Here is a 17,324-nt window from a genome sequence, read left to right as displayed (position 1 = left end):
GAGATTTGAACCGGATACTTATTAATTTAATTTGTTGAGCGCTTTGTTTATGAGTGCGGGTTGGTCATGTCACCCCCGGGTATAATTTTTGGTATCTCATTTGGTGATAATATAAATATAAGTAATTTTAAGAACCATCTAATCAAAATAATAAAGAAATTTATCAATTTATATATATATATGATAATTTTCATAGAACACGAGACTACAAGCATATACAATTTCATTATCTCTTTATTCATGTACAAGGAAAAATAGATATGAGTCAAAAAGAAATGTACCTATTTTATATATAGTAAAATCTTCGAGTGTCGATAGATCATCGTCTTAGAGTCAACTATCTTATAATCCAGGAATCGGCCCACGATGAACTTCTTGGCCCCTGCATCCTCCGTCTTGTACTTCTTGTCTAGGAACTCCCACAACCTCTTAACCGTTCTCTTCATGCTTTATACAACGTATAGCGAGTTGACAAGGCAGTTGAGGATGCAGTTTTGGCAAAGGAACTCAGAATGAGTCCATGCCTCCACTGCACTGATGGTTTGCGCATTAGCATCCTCAACACTCTTGGGAGGGTCCTCGGTCAATAACCGAGCCAGATTGAGCGTGGTCAGGTAGAAGAGCATATTCTACTGCCACCTCTTGAAGTTCAGTCCATTGAACTTCTCTGGTTTTTCCCCATGACTGATTGGCACAGTTCCAATCGAGGCAGAGGGGGCCTGAATGTGTTGACTCTGTCGCACCTTAACATTCTGTTCTGTGACCATCTCGACAGAATCGAGTCAGTTTCAAGATTGTTGGACAATCTGTTGCCGGAAATATTGGGGAATTAACTGAATTGAAATTACACAAAATCAATTCTAATTTATCTGTCGAGATGACCTGAACTGATAATCTTAGGCTGCCAGCGAGGGTTGATTTCTGCTAATTGCTAAGTGCAGACAGAGCACCGAGTTCAAGCAGCAAAGTCTGAGCGGGCGAAGCGGTCGATCCATAAGTTTCATCTGACTTATCAATTGTCGGTATCCACTAGCAAAGCGAGGGTTGATTTCTGCTAATTGCTGAGTGCAGACAGAGCACCGAGTTCAAGCAGCAAAGTCTGAGCGGGCGAAGCGGTCGATCCATAAGTTTCATCTGACTTATCAATTGTCGGTATCCACTAGCAAACTAGTGGTTTACTTCCAGGAGGAAGATCCACAAGTTTCCAAATATGATTTTGCAATATAGAGTCTATCTCAGATGTAATTGTCTCTCTCCAGTGAGGTCCATCAGAAGAGCTTACTGCTTCTGAGTAGCTTTTTATCCGATTCGTAGGATTTTTCTACCCAAGCTCTTTTACTATATCTAAGCTCAACCTCGACTTGTTCATCATCTTTTTCACCTTGTATTTCATTTACCCGTTTTGAGGAGCTAGCATCCTCACGGGTCTTATACGGAAACACATGCTCGAAGAACGAGGTATTTCTCGATTATATTATTGAGTTTTTGTGTATTTCCGGTACGTGTGACTCATACACACAAAATCGATACGCAGTGTTGTTATGTGCATATTCAATAAATATGCAATTAATAGTCTTTGGTCCTATCTTAATCCTTTTCGGATCAGGCATCAACACTTTAGCAAGACACCCCCACATTCATAAATATTTGTAGGACGGTTGTCTTCCATTCCACAACACATAAGGGCTCTTATCTATTTTTTTTCGGGGCACCTTATTTAAAAGGTAATTAGCTGTTAATACAACTTCCCCCACTCTCTTGCAATCCAGAGCTCAATAAAAGAGCATTCATCATCTCCTTTAGAGTTCAATTCTTTCGCTCAGCAACTTCATTTTGCTGAGGAGTATAAGGAGCTGTTGTTTAGTGTCTGATCCCATGTTTAGCACACAACTCAGCAAACGGTGATATATATTCACCGCCTCAGTTACTTCGAACCACCTTAATATTTCTATTAAGTTGGTTTTTAATCTCATTTTTATATAGAGTAAATTTCTCTATAGCTGCATCCTTACTTTTGAGAAGATACATATAATAATATTTTGTGTTATCATCTACAAAAGTGATAAAGTATTTATTCCCATCATGTGTAGGTGTACCTTTGAGGTCGCACACGTCGGTGTGAATTAGCCCGAGTGGTTCGTTGCTTCTTTCAATATGTTGAAAGGAAGACCTTGTCATTTTAGCTTCAACACAAATCTCACACTTGTGTTTTGGGTCAAGATGGAATGCAGGTATGCTTTGCATGTTTATTAATCTATGCAACACTTCGTAGTTAACATTGTAGGACCGTTAGATTCGATAGAGGGGGGGTGAATATCGATTCGAAAAACAAGAGTATAAATACGCAGCGGAAAAGTAAATGAACACAGTTGTTTTTTACTTCGTTCGGAGCCTGTGACGACTCCTACTCGAAGGCCCGTGGTCCTTGACCACTTTCGTTGGACAATCACTAGCAATTCGAATATAGTTACAAGATGAACACAGAAAATGCTAATGAAACAAAGTAATACCGACAAAGAAGTAAACTAAAAACCAAATGAGCACTTTGTCGGAGCTTTATCAGCGTCGCAGGAACGTAGAGCAGCAAAACCAGTAGTAGAAGAGTTCTCAGATTAATTGTACTGAAGCTCCTGTCTGGGGCTTCTTTTATATGCTGTTCCGGGCGCCTGGATTCCTTCCGGGCGCCTGGAATGTGACGTAACTGCTCAAATCGAGATGCTCCACGTGGCGACGACTTGGCTGGATAGAATTCACCTTCCGGGCGCCCGGATCCCTTCCGGGCGCCCGGACCACCTTGTTCCAGAAAACTCCCTTTTCCTGCAAAACAAAGTTAGTCCGAGGTAAATATACATCCTGTAAAACAGATTGTTAGCACAGTTAAAGTTCAACAGATGGATAAAAAGAGTATGACTTAGATTCCGTCTTTCCGAGACCGGAATCTAGTCACGATCTCGACTTAGACATCCGAAATAGATCTAAGCCGGATCGACGTGTCCCTTCCCGGAACGCGTCCTCACAGTCACTCCCCTCCGGTGACTTACCTCACTTACCTGCCGGTCAGCCCGTCGACCGTCTGGACTTCTCTAGCGTCCGGTCGGCCCGTCGACCGCTTGGACTTCTCGCCACTATCCGGTCAGCCCGTCGACCTAGCTGGACTTCTGCCGTCCGGTCAGCCCGTCGACCCGCTTGGACTTCTCGCCAGCTATCCGGTCAGCCCGTCGACCTAGCTGGACTTCTCCTGCACACTCGATCAAAGTGTCAGACAACAACAAAACTAACTTAACCTATTTGTCATTCATCAAAACCTGGGTTAAATCGTTAGTGCTAACCGCACCAATAATCTCCCCCTTTTTGATGGAATGACAACCTGGTTAAGTTAGTGAAAATATATGCAAGAAACAACATGCATTTATGTGGTTTTTAAGTTAGTTTGTATTTTCAATTCTGGTTTAGCTAACTTAACCATAACCACCTAACTCTCCCCCTTTGGCATTCATCAAAAATAAGCAAGGGTACACAATCATAGTGAAGAGTTTGTAAAAGTACAATTTTTAACACCAAGAAAAATAGTCAAGTTGACTTGGGGGAGACAAGTTGAATTTTGAAAAGTGTAAATTTAAAGGTAGTCAAGTGTAACTTTTCAAGCATGTAAAAAAATTTAAAAACAGGTTTTTCAAATTTACGTTTCATGTTTAAGTAACATTTTCTTTTCAAAAAAGGTAAATTTTTCAACTACGATTTTTCAAAACAAAGCAACAATTAAGCAAGTAAGAGTAATTTTTCAAGAAGTAAAATTTTGCTAAAATAAATTTTTAAGGCTAATTTGATAAAAGCTAAGTTTGGAAAGTTGATTTTTTAAGCATATGTTACAAACCTGAATAAGTTTAAATTTGCAATATTCAACTTTGAAAATTAGGTTTTAAGATTAGGTTGGATTAAACTTAGTTAAATTTAACTTTTTGAAAAAAAACTGGTGTTTTAAAAATAAGTTAGTTTTAACATTTTTCAAACACACATTAATTTCTCCCCCTGAACTTGACACTTATCTTTAACCAGCTGTCTAGCCAATTAGGTACTAACTAACTATCAGAAGATAGTAGCTTTCACTTGGTTAGTCAGATTAAGTTAATTATAACCAGTCAGTGTTTGACTTGACTGATGAACTTTAATCTGATTAATATCTGAATTGTATTTAACGTCCAGACTTATGCTGATGCACTGAAATAAGCATCTTAAGTCCAGACAGTTGGCCTATGCACCTCACCCCTTTCTATGTTTGTCAAACACAAGCAAGGTAAACCTAAGGTGTTGGTGAGATGCTCAAAAACTAGTCTTATGGGTACATGCTTTCTAAGGATTCAAAACTAGTCTAAGGCCAAAACTGCTTTTGAAAATCTAAAAATGGAAAGTTTTGAAAACAAACAATTTGGCTTATAATTTGAAAGAGTGATTTTTTAAAACAATTTTGAAATTTAAAATTCCTAGTCTATTGAGCACATTCCTAATTTTTGGCGTAAGTTGCTAAACTCACTTTCAGGGAGTGGTTTTGTGAAAATGTCAGCTAAATTTGATTTGGACTCAATGTATTTGAGTTCAATATCACCTTTAGTAACATGATCTCTGATAAAGTGGTGCCTAACTTCAATATGTTTGGTTCTTGAATGATGCACAGGGTTCTTGGTTAAGTTAATTGAATCTATATTGTCAATTAATACTTTTACATTTGTAATGTTTAAGTTGAAATCTTTTAGAGTATGCATCATCCATAGTAATTGTGCAACACATTCACCTATAGCTATGTATTCTGACTCAGTTGTAGATAGAGCAACACAATGTTGCTTTCTACTAAACCAGCTAACAAGTGATGAACCTAATAATTGGCATCCTCCACTTGTGCTCTTGCGGTCTAACTTACATCCAGCATAATCTGAGTCAGAATACCCTATTAGTTCAAAATTATTGGTTCTAGGATACCAAATTCCTACATTTATTGTTCCTTTAAGATATCGAAAAATTCTTTTAACTTGTGTCAAGTGGGATTCCTTAGCACAAGTTTGGTATCTAGTACACATACTAACTGCAAATAAAATATCAGGTCGGCTTGCAGTTAAGTACAGTAGGCTACCTATTGCACTCCTATAATATTTTAGGTCAACTGATTTTCCATTTGGTCATTATCTAAGATTGTGTTTTTGCCATAGGTGTTTTATTTCTTTGTATTTTCCATTCCAATTTTTAAGTAATTCTTTAGTGTATTTGTGTTGATAAATATAATTTCCCTCATTTGTTTGTTTGATTTGTAATCCTAAGAAATAAGTTAATTTTCCTACTAGGCTCATTTCAAATTCTTTTTCCATTAGATTAATAAATTCCTCTAAAAAATCTGAATTTGTTGAACCAAATATTATATCATCTACATAAATTTGTGCAATAAATATGTTTGAATTTAATGATTTAACAAACAAGGTTGGGTCAATTTGACCTTGTTTGAATCCTTTAGATGTTAGGTAGGATGTTAGCCTTTCATACCATGCCCTGGGTGCTTGCTTAAGTCCATATAGTGCTTTCTTTAACTTAAATACATAATCAGGGTGTTCTAGACTTTCAAACCCAGGAGGTTGACCTACATAAACTTCTTCTTTTATTAGTCCATTAAGAAAGGCAGACTTAACATCCATTTGGTATAGTTTGAACCCTTTATGGGCTGCATAACTTAGTAACATTCTAATGGATTCTAATCTGGCTACTGGGGCATATGTTTCATCATAGTCAAGTCCTTCAACTTGACTAAATCCTTTGGCAACCAGCCTAGCCTTATTTCTAGTAATTTCCCCAGTTTCACTTAGTTTGTTTCTGAATACCCATTTTGTTTCTATTATTTTCTTATTCTTAGGTGGTGGAACTAGGTCCCAGACCTCATTACGCTCAAATTGGGCTAGTTCTTCTTGCATAGCTATTATCCAATCTGGGTCTAGTAGGGATTCATCCACAGTTTTGGGTTCAATTTTTGAGATTAATGAAATTTGACTTAGGTTTCTAAAGGATGATCTGGTTTGAACTCTTAAGTCTGGGTCACCGATTATTTGATCAATTGGATGATTTGGGTTAACCCTTATTGTTCTAGGAGGTTGATTCTCTTGATGTTGTTCCTCTTCTTCATGACTTAGAGTTTGGTTGGTTTCTGGAACAAACTCAGGTGTTTGTGTAGATCCTATGTCTTGTTTAGTTTCTTCAAACTTTACATTAGTAGTTTCTTCAGTTTTTAAGGTAACCTTATTGTAAATTCTGTAGCCTCTACTATTTAGGGAATATCCTACAAAAATTCCATTTTCAATTTTAGAGGTGAATTTTCCTAAGTGTTCTCTTGTATTTAAGATGAAAACTGGGCACCCAAATACCTTAAAATATTTTATATTTGGTTGTTTATTATAAAACAGTTCGAAGAACGTTTTGTTATGAGTTTTATTTATTGTTGTTCTATTCTGTACATAGCAGGCTGTACTAACGTCTTCTGCCCAAAAGTATTTAGGTAGGTTATACTCATTTAACATTGTTCTAGAAGCTTCAAGTAAGGTTCTATTTTTTCTTTCTACAATTCCATTTTGTTGTGGGGTTTTAGGGCATGAAAACTCATGATGGTAACCGTTTTCTAGACAAAAACTGTTAAAGTGGTGATTTTTAAATTCTCCCCCGTTGTCACTCCTAATTCTTTTAATTTTAATATCTTTTTCGTTTTCAATCTGTTTGCAAAAATTTGAAAAAATTTCAAAAGTTTCATCTTTAGGTTTTAAGAATTTGACCCAAGTAAACCTAGAATAATCGTCTATAATTACTAAGCAATATAAGTTTCCATTTATAGATTTGACTCCATGGGAGTCAAAAAGGTCTAAATGTAGAAGTTCTAAGATTGAGGTAATTTATGGTTGATTTGTTTGTTTGTGGGTTGATTTAGTTTGTTGCCTTGTTGACAAGCATTACATATGGTTGAATCTAAGTTAGGTAACTTTGGTAAGCCTTTTACAAGTCCATTTAGTTTACTTATATTTCTAAAGTTGGTGTGAGACATCCTCCTATGCCATAACCAAGTTTCTTCTTTTTGTGTTAAATAACACTTAATGGAAGAAATGGTTAAGTTGATGACATAGATGTTGTCTTTTCTAAAACCTTTTAGGCTTATGGTAGGATTATCTAGATGTTTGATTGAGCATTCTGTAGATAGAAATTTGACCTTATACCTAGTATCACACAGTTGACTTATACTTAGAAGATTATATTTAAAGTTTTCAACAAGTAAGACATTTGTAATTATAAAGTCTAATTTTAATTCAATATTACCTATACCAATTACCTTGAGTTTGCCGTTGTTTCCAAAGGCAATTGTTCCTAGGCTTTTGTAAGTGAGTTGAGTGAACTTGGTGTGATCTCCAGTCATATGTTTGGAGCAACCACTGTCCAAAATCCACTTGGTTTCCTACAGTAAGTAGGATTTAAAGTTAGTCTTTTGAGCATGCATTAATTTAAGTTTAAAATTAAGATTTTGAGATTAATTTTTTAAGTTTAAAATTAAAATTTTGAAAATAATTTTTTAAGTTTAAAATTAAAATTTTGAAAATAATTTTTAAGTTTAAAATTAAAATTTTGAAAATAATTTTTTAAGTTTTAAAATTAAAATTTTGAAAATAATTTTTTAAGTTTTAAAATTAAAATTTTGAAAATAAATTTTTTAAGTTTAAAATTAAAATTTTGAAAATAATTTTTTAAGTTTAAAATTACAATTTTGAAATTAAGTTTTAAAATTAAAATTTTGAAAATAATTTTTTAAGTTTTAAAATTAAAATAATTTTTTAAGTTTTAAAATTAAAATTTTGAAAATAATTTTTTAAGATTTAAAATTAAAATTTTGAAATTAATTTCTAAGTTTAAAAATAATTTTTTAAGTTTTAAAATTAAAATTTTGAAATTAATTTCTTAAGTTTTAAAATTAAAATTTTGAAAATAATTTTTTAAGTTTTAAAATTAAAATTTTGAAAATAAATTTTTTAAGTTTAAAATTAAAATTTTGAAAATAATTTTTTAAGTTTAAAATTAAAATTTTGAAATTAAGTTTTAAAATTAAAATTTTGAAAATAATTTTTTAAGTTTTAAAATTAAAATTTTGAAATTAATTTCTAAGTTTAAAATTAAAATTTTGAAACCTTATTCATCTCACCCGATCTATATTTTCAATCAGGGAATCCTATGATTTCGTGAGATGAAATTGGATTTTTAATTATGGAGTTTTGGTTTAACGTGTGTTAGATTCAGATTTAGTTTTGGTTTCCACAAATAGGCATTCTTCGGATAAACTTCTAAGCTTGGTGAGTCACATGGACATCATTAGAAGTAACCAACCTTTCGAGGTTTTCCGAATAGTCCTATCCACGGAACTTAGTACTAAATCTTGGTCTAACTGGTTAGGATTCATTTAAGGGTAGCTTCGGTCAGTTCCACTTGGCCAAATGCACCAGATCGAAGCCATATCTTTCTAGACATGCGATGCCCAAGCTTCCCTAACGTACTATCATCCAAAAATTTCACCAGTACCATGATTCAAGTTAAACTTGGTCTCTTTTTAACTAATCCTAATTACCCTGCCGGGTTAGTTTGTTTTGGGTTACCCTGTCGGGTAGGTTAGTTTTGGAGGTGCCAGCTAATCTGGAGCCTCCCCCTGAATTATTGGCCATTAATTTAGATTTTGGTTTTAGGCTTGTGTCGATTCTTTTTATAGTTATAGTTAACTTGGTGATAATTTTGTTGATTTTTAGACTGTTTAGATTTTGAATTTGATTTAGGTTTGTATTTTGGTTTTTGGTTTGGTTTATACACTTTTATATAATGTATTTGTTCTTTAGGTATATAATATTGATTAAGTCCTACTTGCGTGGTCAGACACGCTTTCGGAACCCAAGCTAGATTGGTTGACTTGTATTGGGTTATTAATGATTTGAAAGTTTTATTTGAATTCGACTTATATCCTAATCCGGTTTTATTATAACATGCTTTTTGATTATTTAGGATTAAGTCTAAATTTTTTGATCTTGTTGTGAATTTTTCTAACATCTCTTTTAAATTGTTTATTTCATTTTTTAATGATAAATTCTCTTCCTCAAGTGTTAGATCTTGAGTTGGATTCGAATTCTTTAATTGTTCCTTGAGGTTTTGATTTTCCTCAAGAAGTGATTTGTTTTCATTTTCTACTTTAGTTAATTTACTGTTTAAACAAGAAATGATTCTAAAAACTTTTGTTTAAATTAAAATATACCTCATTCGAGCCTTCACCAGTACGGACTCGTGGCTTGTTTGAGTTGGACCCGTCTTCATCTTCCGACTCATTTTACTTTGACCCGGGCCATCGGTCGAGGTGGCTCGATGTTTGCTCTTCTTCCTCCGATTCGTCCGAGGAGTCATCCCACGTTGCTTTGAGTGCCTTCTTTTGGTTGGCTTTGGTTTTGTCGAACTTCTTTGGACATTCGTTCTTGTAATGTCCCTTTTGTTGCGTAGCAAGTCACGTTCTTTTGTTACGAAGGAGAGCTGATTTTTGAAGATCCTTTTTGAAGCTCCTCTTTCTCTAGTGAACATTTTTCTTACTAAGTTCACCAGGTGTTCTTCGTCTTCAGAATCTTGATCGGAGTCTTCTTCAAGTTCAGGCTTGCTTTTCTTTTCTTTGGAGGAACCTGCAAATAGAGCTATACCTTTCTCGGCTCCAGCATTAGTTTGTTCGTGTAATTCTAATTCACAAAACAGCTCGTCTAATTTTAAGTTAGAAAGATTCTTAGAAATTTTGTAGGCATCCACTATTGATGCCCACAAACTATTACGTGGAAAGGCGTTTAATGCGTACCTTATTAAGTCTCTCCATTTGGTGGCCTATCGCATGAAGCCCGTTGAGGATGTCCTTGATCCTCGCGTGTAGTTGATCAACGTTTCTCCTTCCGCATTTTATATTAAAAATTTTATTTAGAAGCGGTCTCGTTTTGTTACCTTAGCGCCCTTTCGCCTCGTGAGCTCAATCGGCTTGTCCCATAGCTCCTTAGCTTTTTGTGGGACCGACTGTTCTTCTCTCGTCAATCCGCATTGGAGGGTGTTGATCGCTTTATTTTTTGATGCTTTTTCTTGAATCTGCTGTCCAGTCTTCAGGATCCACTAGATTCCCGGCGTTGTCCACTGGAATTTTGTAAGGTCTCGTAATGCTCATCCACTGGTCGAAGTCTGTTTTGAGGTAGACCTCCATGCGCTTCTTCCAGTAAGGGAAGTCGTCCCCGTTGAAGAGTGGAGGTCGCACTGTGCTGAATCCTTCTTGTTGGGACATTCTGTGCACAGGTAAATAACTAAAAAAAATATCCCAAGACTTGGTCTTGGATTAGTAGTGCGGGAAGAGAAAAATAGAAAAAAAATCTAGATTCGTGTTGCACTAATTTAAATTGATTAGAGAGATATTAAGTTAACGAAACACCAGTTTTAAAATTAATTATTAAAAAAAAATTCACCCCCTGTCTGATTGGTGGTTGCACCAAATCAGAGCGGTACCTGCTCTGATACCACTTGTAGGATCGTTAGATTCGATAGAGGGGGGGTGAATATCGATTCGAAAAACAAGAGTATAAATACGCAGCGGAAAAGTAAATGAACACAGTTGTTTTTTACTTCGTTCGGAGCCTGTGACGACTCATACTCGAAGGTTCGTGGTCCTTGACCACTTTCGTTGGGCAATCACTAGCAATTCGAATATAGTTACAAGATGAACACAGAAAATGCTAATGAAACAAAGTAATACCGACAAAGAAGTAAACTAAAAACCGAATGAGCACTTTGTCGGAGCTTTATCAGCGTCGCAGGAATGTAGAGCAGCAAAACCAGCAGTAGAAGAGTTCTCAGATTAATTGTACTGAAGCTCCTGTCTGGGGCTTCTTTTATATGCTGTTCCGGGCGCCTGGATTCCTTCCGGGCGCCTGGAATGTGACGTAACTGCTCAAATCGAGATGCTCCACGTGGCGACGACTTGGCTGGATAGAATTCGCCTTCCGGGCGCCCGGATCCCCTCCGGGCGCCCGGACCACCTTGTTCCAGAAAACTCCCTTTTCCTGCAAAACAAAGTTAGTCCGAGGCAAATATACATCCTGTAAAACAGATTGTTAGCACAGTTAAAGTTCAACAGATGGATAAAAAGAGTATGACTTAGATTCCGTCTTTCCGAGACCGGAATCTAGTCACGATCTCGACTTAGACATCCGAAATGGATCTAAGCCGGATCGACGCCTAATGTCCCCTTCCTGGGAACGCGTCCTCACAGTCACTCCCCTCCAGTGACTTACTTCCAGACGTCCGGTCAGCCCGTCGACCCGTCTGGACTTCTTGCCAAGCGTCCGGTCAGCCCGTCGACGCGCTTGGACTTCTCGCCAGCTATCCGGTCAGCCCGTCGACCTAGCTGGACTTCTCGCCAAGCGTCCGGTCAGCCCGTCGACCCGCTTGGACTTCTCGCCAGCTATCCGGTCAGCCCGTCGACCTAGCTGGACCTCTCCTGCACACTCGATCAAAGTGTCAGACAACAACAAAACTAACTTAACCTATTTGTCATTCATCAAAACCTGGGTTAAATCGTTAGTGCTAACCGCACCAACAAACATGTCCTAGTCTACCATGCCATAAACACGAAGACTCAAGCATATAAGTAGAAGAACTTTCATTTTTATTTATCTTGGGCCTAATGGCCATTACATTGAGCTTGACTAGCCCATCAGATATATAGCTCATTCCTACAAACATTCCATTTTTGGACAATACAACTCTGTCAGACTCAAAAATAATATGAAAGCTATGCTTGCTTAACAATGATCCGGACACTAGATTATCCTGAATCTCCGAAACATATAGCACATTGTTCAGAGTAAGGTCCTTGCCCGAGATCATCTTCAGCACCACCTTTCCTTTGCCCATGATGTCCGAGGTTGCTGAGTTCCCCATGAATAGCTTGTCTCTAGTGATTTCTTCGAAGTTGTGGAGCAGCTCCTTGTTGCAGCACACATGTCTGGTGGCTCCAGTATCGATCCACCATTGTCACGGGTTTGAACCGACCAAGTTCAGTTCTGAGACCACTACGCAGAGGTCATCCATTTCTGGTCCCTCGTTCAGGTTGGCCTCCTGCTTCTTCTTTGGCTTCCTGCACTCCGAAGATCTGTGACCCACTTTGTCACAGTTGAAGCACTTCCCAGAGAACTTCTTCTTGTTGATGTCTCCTCTGGGTCCCATCTTGGAAGACTTTGGGTTTTTCCGTTTCGAGCTTTGACCGTGCTTGACCACATTGACTTTCACAGTAGCTTGAGAGAATAACTTTCTCTTTGAACTCTTGTTGTTTTCTTCGATGCGAAATCAAACAATGAGTTCCTCCACATTCATCTCCTTCCGCTTGTATTTCAGGTAGTTCTTGAAGTCCTTCCAACCGGGGGGCAACTTCTCAATGATAGCAGTCATTTGGAAGGTTTCACTCAAAATCATCCCTTCTGAGTAGATCTCGTTCAAGATCACTTGAAGCTCCTGGACTTGGCTGATCACTGTCTTGGAGTCAACCATCTTGTAATCTAGGAATCGACCCATGATGAACTTCTTGGCCCTTGTATCCTCCGTCTTGTACTTCTTGTCCAGGGGCTTCCACAGCTTCTTAGCCGTTCTCTTCATGCTATACACAGCGTACAATGAGTCGGCAAGGCAATTGAGGATGTAGTTTTGGCAAAGGAACTCAGAATGAGTCTATGCCTCCACTGTACTGATGGTTTGCGCATCAGCATCCTTAGCACGCTTGGGAGGGTCCTCAGTCAAGAATCGAGCCAGATTGAGCATGGTCAGATAGAATAGCATCTTCTGCTGCCACCTCTTGAAGTTCAGTCCACTGAACTTCTCTGGTTTTTCCCCATGACTGATTGACACAGTTCCAATGGGGGCGGAGGGGGTCTACACGTGTCGAGTCTGTTGCACCTTAACATTCTGTTCTGTGGTCATCTCAACAGAATCGAGTCTGTTTCAAGATTGTTGGACAATCTGTAGTCAAAGATATTGGAAAATTAACTAAATTGAAATTACACAAAATCAATTCTAACTTATCTATTGAGATGACCTGAGCTAACAATCTCAGACTACCAGTGAGGGCTGGTTTCTGCTAATTGCTGAGTGCAGACAGAGCATCGAGTTCGAGCAACAAAGTCTGAGCGGGCAAAGTGGTTGAACGGGCGAAGGGACCGAGGCCTGCGATGGTCGCAGTTTCCTTGAAACAGATTCGCCCCACCTCCAGCTGTGATTCGAGGTTTCCTCGGGTCGTCTGTTTCCCAGTATACAATGGTAAAACCATGAACGCAATCAAGCACTGGTTGTTCGTGGCGAACTAAGAATGCACTTGAGTGCTATCACGAGTAGTTCAGCCGAGCGGATGCACGACTGAGAAAATAATAGGAGAACGAAGGTAGAGGAATTCTCTTACTTTCGCTTCTCTTCCGCTTCTCTCTTTGCTTAAGATCCAGCCTCCTTTTATAAGAGCTCTCACCTTGCCTGCAATAGATGATCAAATTATGATCATTTAATATTGGGATTAATGACATCATTAATGGGTTTAATGTCTTTATTAATACGAAATCATTATTAATGGGTTTAATGTCGCCATTAATACTAAGACATTACGAAATCATCATTAATGAGTTTAATGCTGTAATTAATTCATTAATGAGTTTAATGTCGCCATTAATGTTGAGACATTACGGAATCGCCATTAATTTCACATTAATGCTTCTGTTACACTCTTAAGCATGTAGCAAAAAGATATTCAAGTGGCAATATGTTGGTTTATTCTTTTGGGCAAATTTTACCTCGACTGGTTCGACATTCGACATGCGCAGGTCGTGCTCGCACACGAGTCAACCTTGGTTCAGTATAATCTGGACCTTAGATTTGCACTCACCCCTGCGCACTCAGACGTGAGAGAGTCTCTCCCCATGTATATGCTTACAACATCAATTCATATGTCATAATTTAAACCAACAATAAAGCCACAAAACTTCTAATGTGGGATTAAATCTATACACGATAAAGTCTCTGTAACGGCCCAAATTTCCTCATTCCAAGTCCTAATAGTACTTAAAAATATATAGAAATGCCATAGAAATATTCTAGAGATTTTTAGAAATTTTTAGAGTATTTTTATGTAATTTTTGGAGTTCGTTTGGTATTTTTACCAAAAGAAACAAGTTGCAAAAAAATAAAAAAATTAAGTTTGAACCAGAGACCTTCGGTGAAGCAAAGCCTTTAGTTGTCTCAGCTGACCAAGTGCTCAAGCAGGCGTTGCTGATTAAAAGGAGAACAAAATTTATTTAAGCAGTAGTTAGGAAATAGAAAATAAATGGGAATAAAAGGTTTGGATGAGGAATCGAACCCGCGACCTTTGACCCGATCAGAGATTTCGGCAAAACCCGGCTAGCCAAGTGTTCAAGCGGGCGTTGCTGATTAAAGGAGGAGTGAAAATTATTTAAGTGGTAGTTAATAAACAGGAAATAAATTGGAATAAAAGGGTTACGGCTGAGATTCGAACCCGCAACCTCCGACCCGAACCAAACCTTAAGCGAATCCGGCTGACCAAGTGCCCAAGCGGGCGGTTCTGTTTAGAAAAGGTAGCAAACTTTATTTAAGAAGTTAACAGAATATTGGAGATTATAAAAGGGATAAAGGGATAAGTTAGGAGAGGGTTTTATTTCCCGTGACCTAGAAACCTTTCTCCTCTCCTTTCTTCTGCGCGTGGCGACGGCGATTTCTCGGGCGGAAACAAGCCGGAGCTAGGCTTCTCTCCGACGGCTGGCGAAGGGCAAATCCCGAGAGTTCTTCACCTCCTTAAGATCCTCTCGTCGAAGAGAAGTTGTGGGCACGAAGAAGAGCCAAAATCTCAAGCTCTCCGAAAACCCTAGAAGCCTAATTTAGATTGTAAGACTAAGAAACCAAGGTAAGTGCTACTCACCTGCGGTAAGGGTAGTTTCGAGCTTTGATTTAGTGTTTCTTTTAGTTTTCGGAATATGCTGTAAAGGATTGTGATTGCTTGGGAATTTAGAGTAGATCCCAGATTTGTTTTTTCCCTTGTAATTAGAAATTTGGATTTTTATGTGAGCTTATAGTGCAGATTTTTAATTAAGCCTATAGTGCAGATTTTTATGTAGGCTTATAGTGTAGATTTTTAATTAAGCTTATAGTGCAGATTTTAATTAAGCTTATAGTGCAGACTTTTAATTAAGCTTACAGTGCAGATTTTAATTAAGCTTATAATGCAGATTTTTATGTAAGCTTATAGTGCAAATTTTAATTAAGCTTGTAGTGCAAATTTTAATTAAGCTTATAGTGCAAATTTTATTTAAGCTTATAGTGCATATTTTTAATTAAGCCTATAGTGCAGATTTTAATGAAGCTTATAGTGCAGATTTTTATGTAAGCTTATAGTGCAGATTTTAATTAAGCTTATAGTGCAGATTTTAATTAAATTTATAATGTAGATTTTTTGTGGAACTTGTAGTGCAGATTTTTGGTGAAATTTATAGTGCAGATTTTACTTAATCTTATAGTGCAGATTTTTAATTAAGCCTATAGTGCAGATTTTAATTAAGCTTATAGTGCAGATTTTTATATAAGCTTATAGTGCAGATTTTAATTAAGCTTATAGTGCAGATTTTAATTAAATTTATAGTGCAGATTTTTGGTCGAACTTGTAGTGCAGATTTTTTGTGGAATTTATAGTGCAGATTTTTGGTGGAACTTGTAGTGCAGATTTTTGGTGGAACTTATAGTGCAGTTTTTAAAAAAGATTATAGTGCAGTTTGGTTGAGTATTATAGTGCAGAATTTATGTTTGCATAGTATGCAGAAATTGTGTAGCATAGAATGCAGAATCTTGATTAGTAGAGTATGCAGATTTAGTTTTCAGTTTGTGATTTTGGCCTAGTATTCCAGTTTAGATCATGTTGTAACATGCTTAAAGATCTCTATTGCTCTATAAAAATATAAGCTTTACATAGGTATCAAGCTTTAACAGATTTTTAGTGTGGAATAGCTATGTGTAGCATTTCAGATTTTGAATTGTTTAGCATTGCAGTTTTGATGGTTTAGCATTGAAAGATCCAATTAGATCTCTAGTAGCTTAATTAGATTTGCAAATTTTATTAAGTTTACAAGTGCAGAATTTTATTAAACTTACAAGTGCAGAATTTTGATTAGCATAGTATACAGATTTTTGTTTATACATTTCAAAGTTATAATTTGTTTAAACATTTTAGTTTTTAAAAGAAACATTCTTTTATTAAAGGTATTAACAAACATAAGAAAGATAAAGAAAAGAAAGACAAAGGTCAAGGCCTTAAGTAGATCCCAAAGTCAAGACTTTAGGGATTTTGGCACACAAGGTGCTTGTTAAAATGCCAAGACATTTAAAGAAGAAGTAATTAAGATAAATCAGCTTATGAATCAGTATTTTACTTTTATCAGTGGCACTGTGCTGGACTCTTAGTTGTCCTTGGGTTGAGCTCCCATAGTCGTCCCTAGGTTTAGATAACCTAGTAAACCCTACTAGATTCGGGACTAGCTACCTCGGGTCTAGTTAGGGATGCGCGCATAGCAAGTACAGTTGTCGGGCCCATCAGCAGCATGATTATTATTTTTATCTATTATGAAAATAATTTTCAAAACTTCACAAATCAATTACGTGAATACAGTTTAGATTCTGCATTAGCCTAGCATCAGTTTAGCTTAGCTTATGTATCAGTTCAGTTAAACTTATTATTCTGAAGTATAAAAGTATAAGTTTTGAACAAGTGAAATAAACTTTACATGTTTAACATTTCAGCATGTCTTGTTTCTTTTGCTATTAGATGAGCATGTGTAGTATTTCCTTTAAAGCATTCAGTTTTAGATTTATTCTTATTCACATGCATATTCGAGTTTTGTGAGTTAGATAGCGCTTACTATGCAATTTTACTTATAGATGCATTTCCTCTTACTGCAGATAAAAGAAAGGAAAAGTTTTAGCAAAGGAAGGCGACAAGGAGTTACGGATGAATGTGTGATGCCTGGACAATAGAAGCCTTGGGATTTAACATAAGAATTTATTAAGATTGTCATGTATTTAGAATTCTTTATTTAAATTGTTATGCACATTAGATCTATTATCTGAGTTGTATAATGGTTGCATGCATGTTTAGATTAATACATATATTTCAGCATGATTAGATTGATGTATAGTTTTAATTGTGTTCATATGCTGGAGTAGGATGT

The sequence above is a fragment of the Zingiber officinale genome, chromosome 2B, assembly GCF_018446385.1.
Source record: "Zingiber officinale cultivar Zhangliang chromosome 2B, Zo_v1.1, whole genome shotgun sequence".
Lineage (NCBI taxonomy): Eukaryota > Viridiplantae > Streptophyta > Magnoliopsida > Zingiberales > Zingiberaceae > Zingiber > Zingiber officinale.
This window is presented reverse-complemented; position numbering follows the sequence as displayed.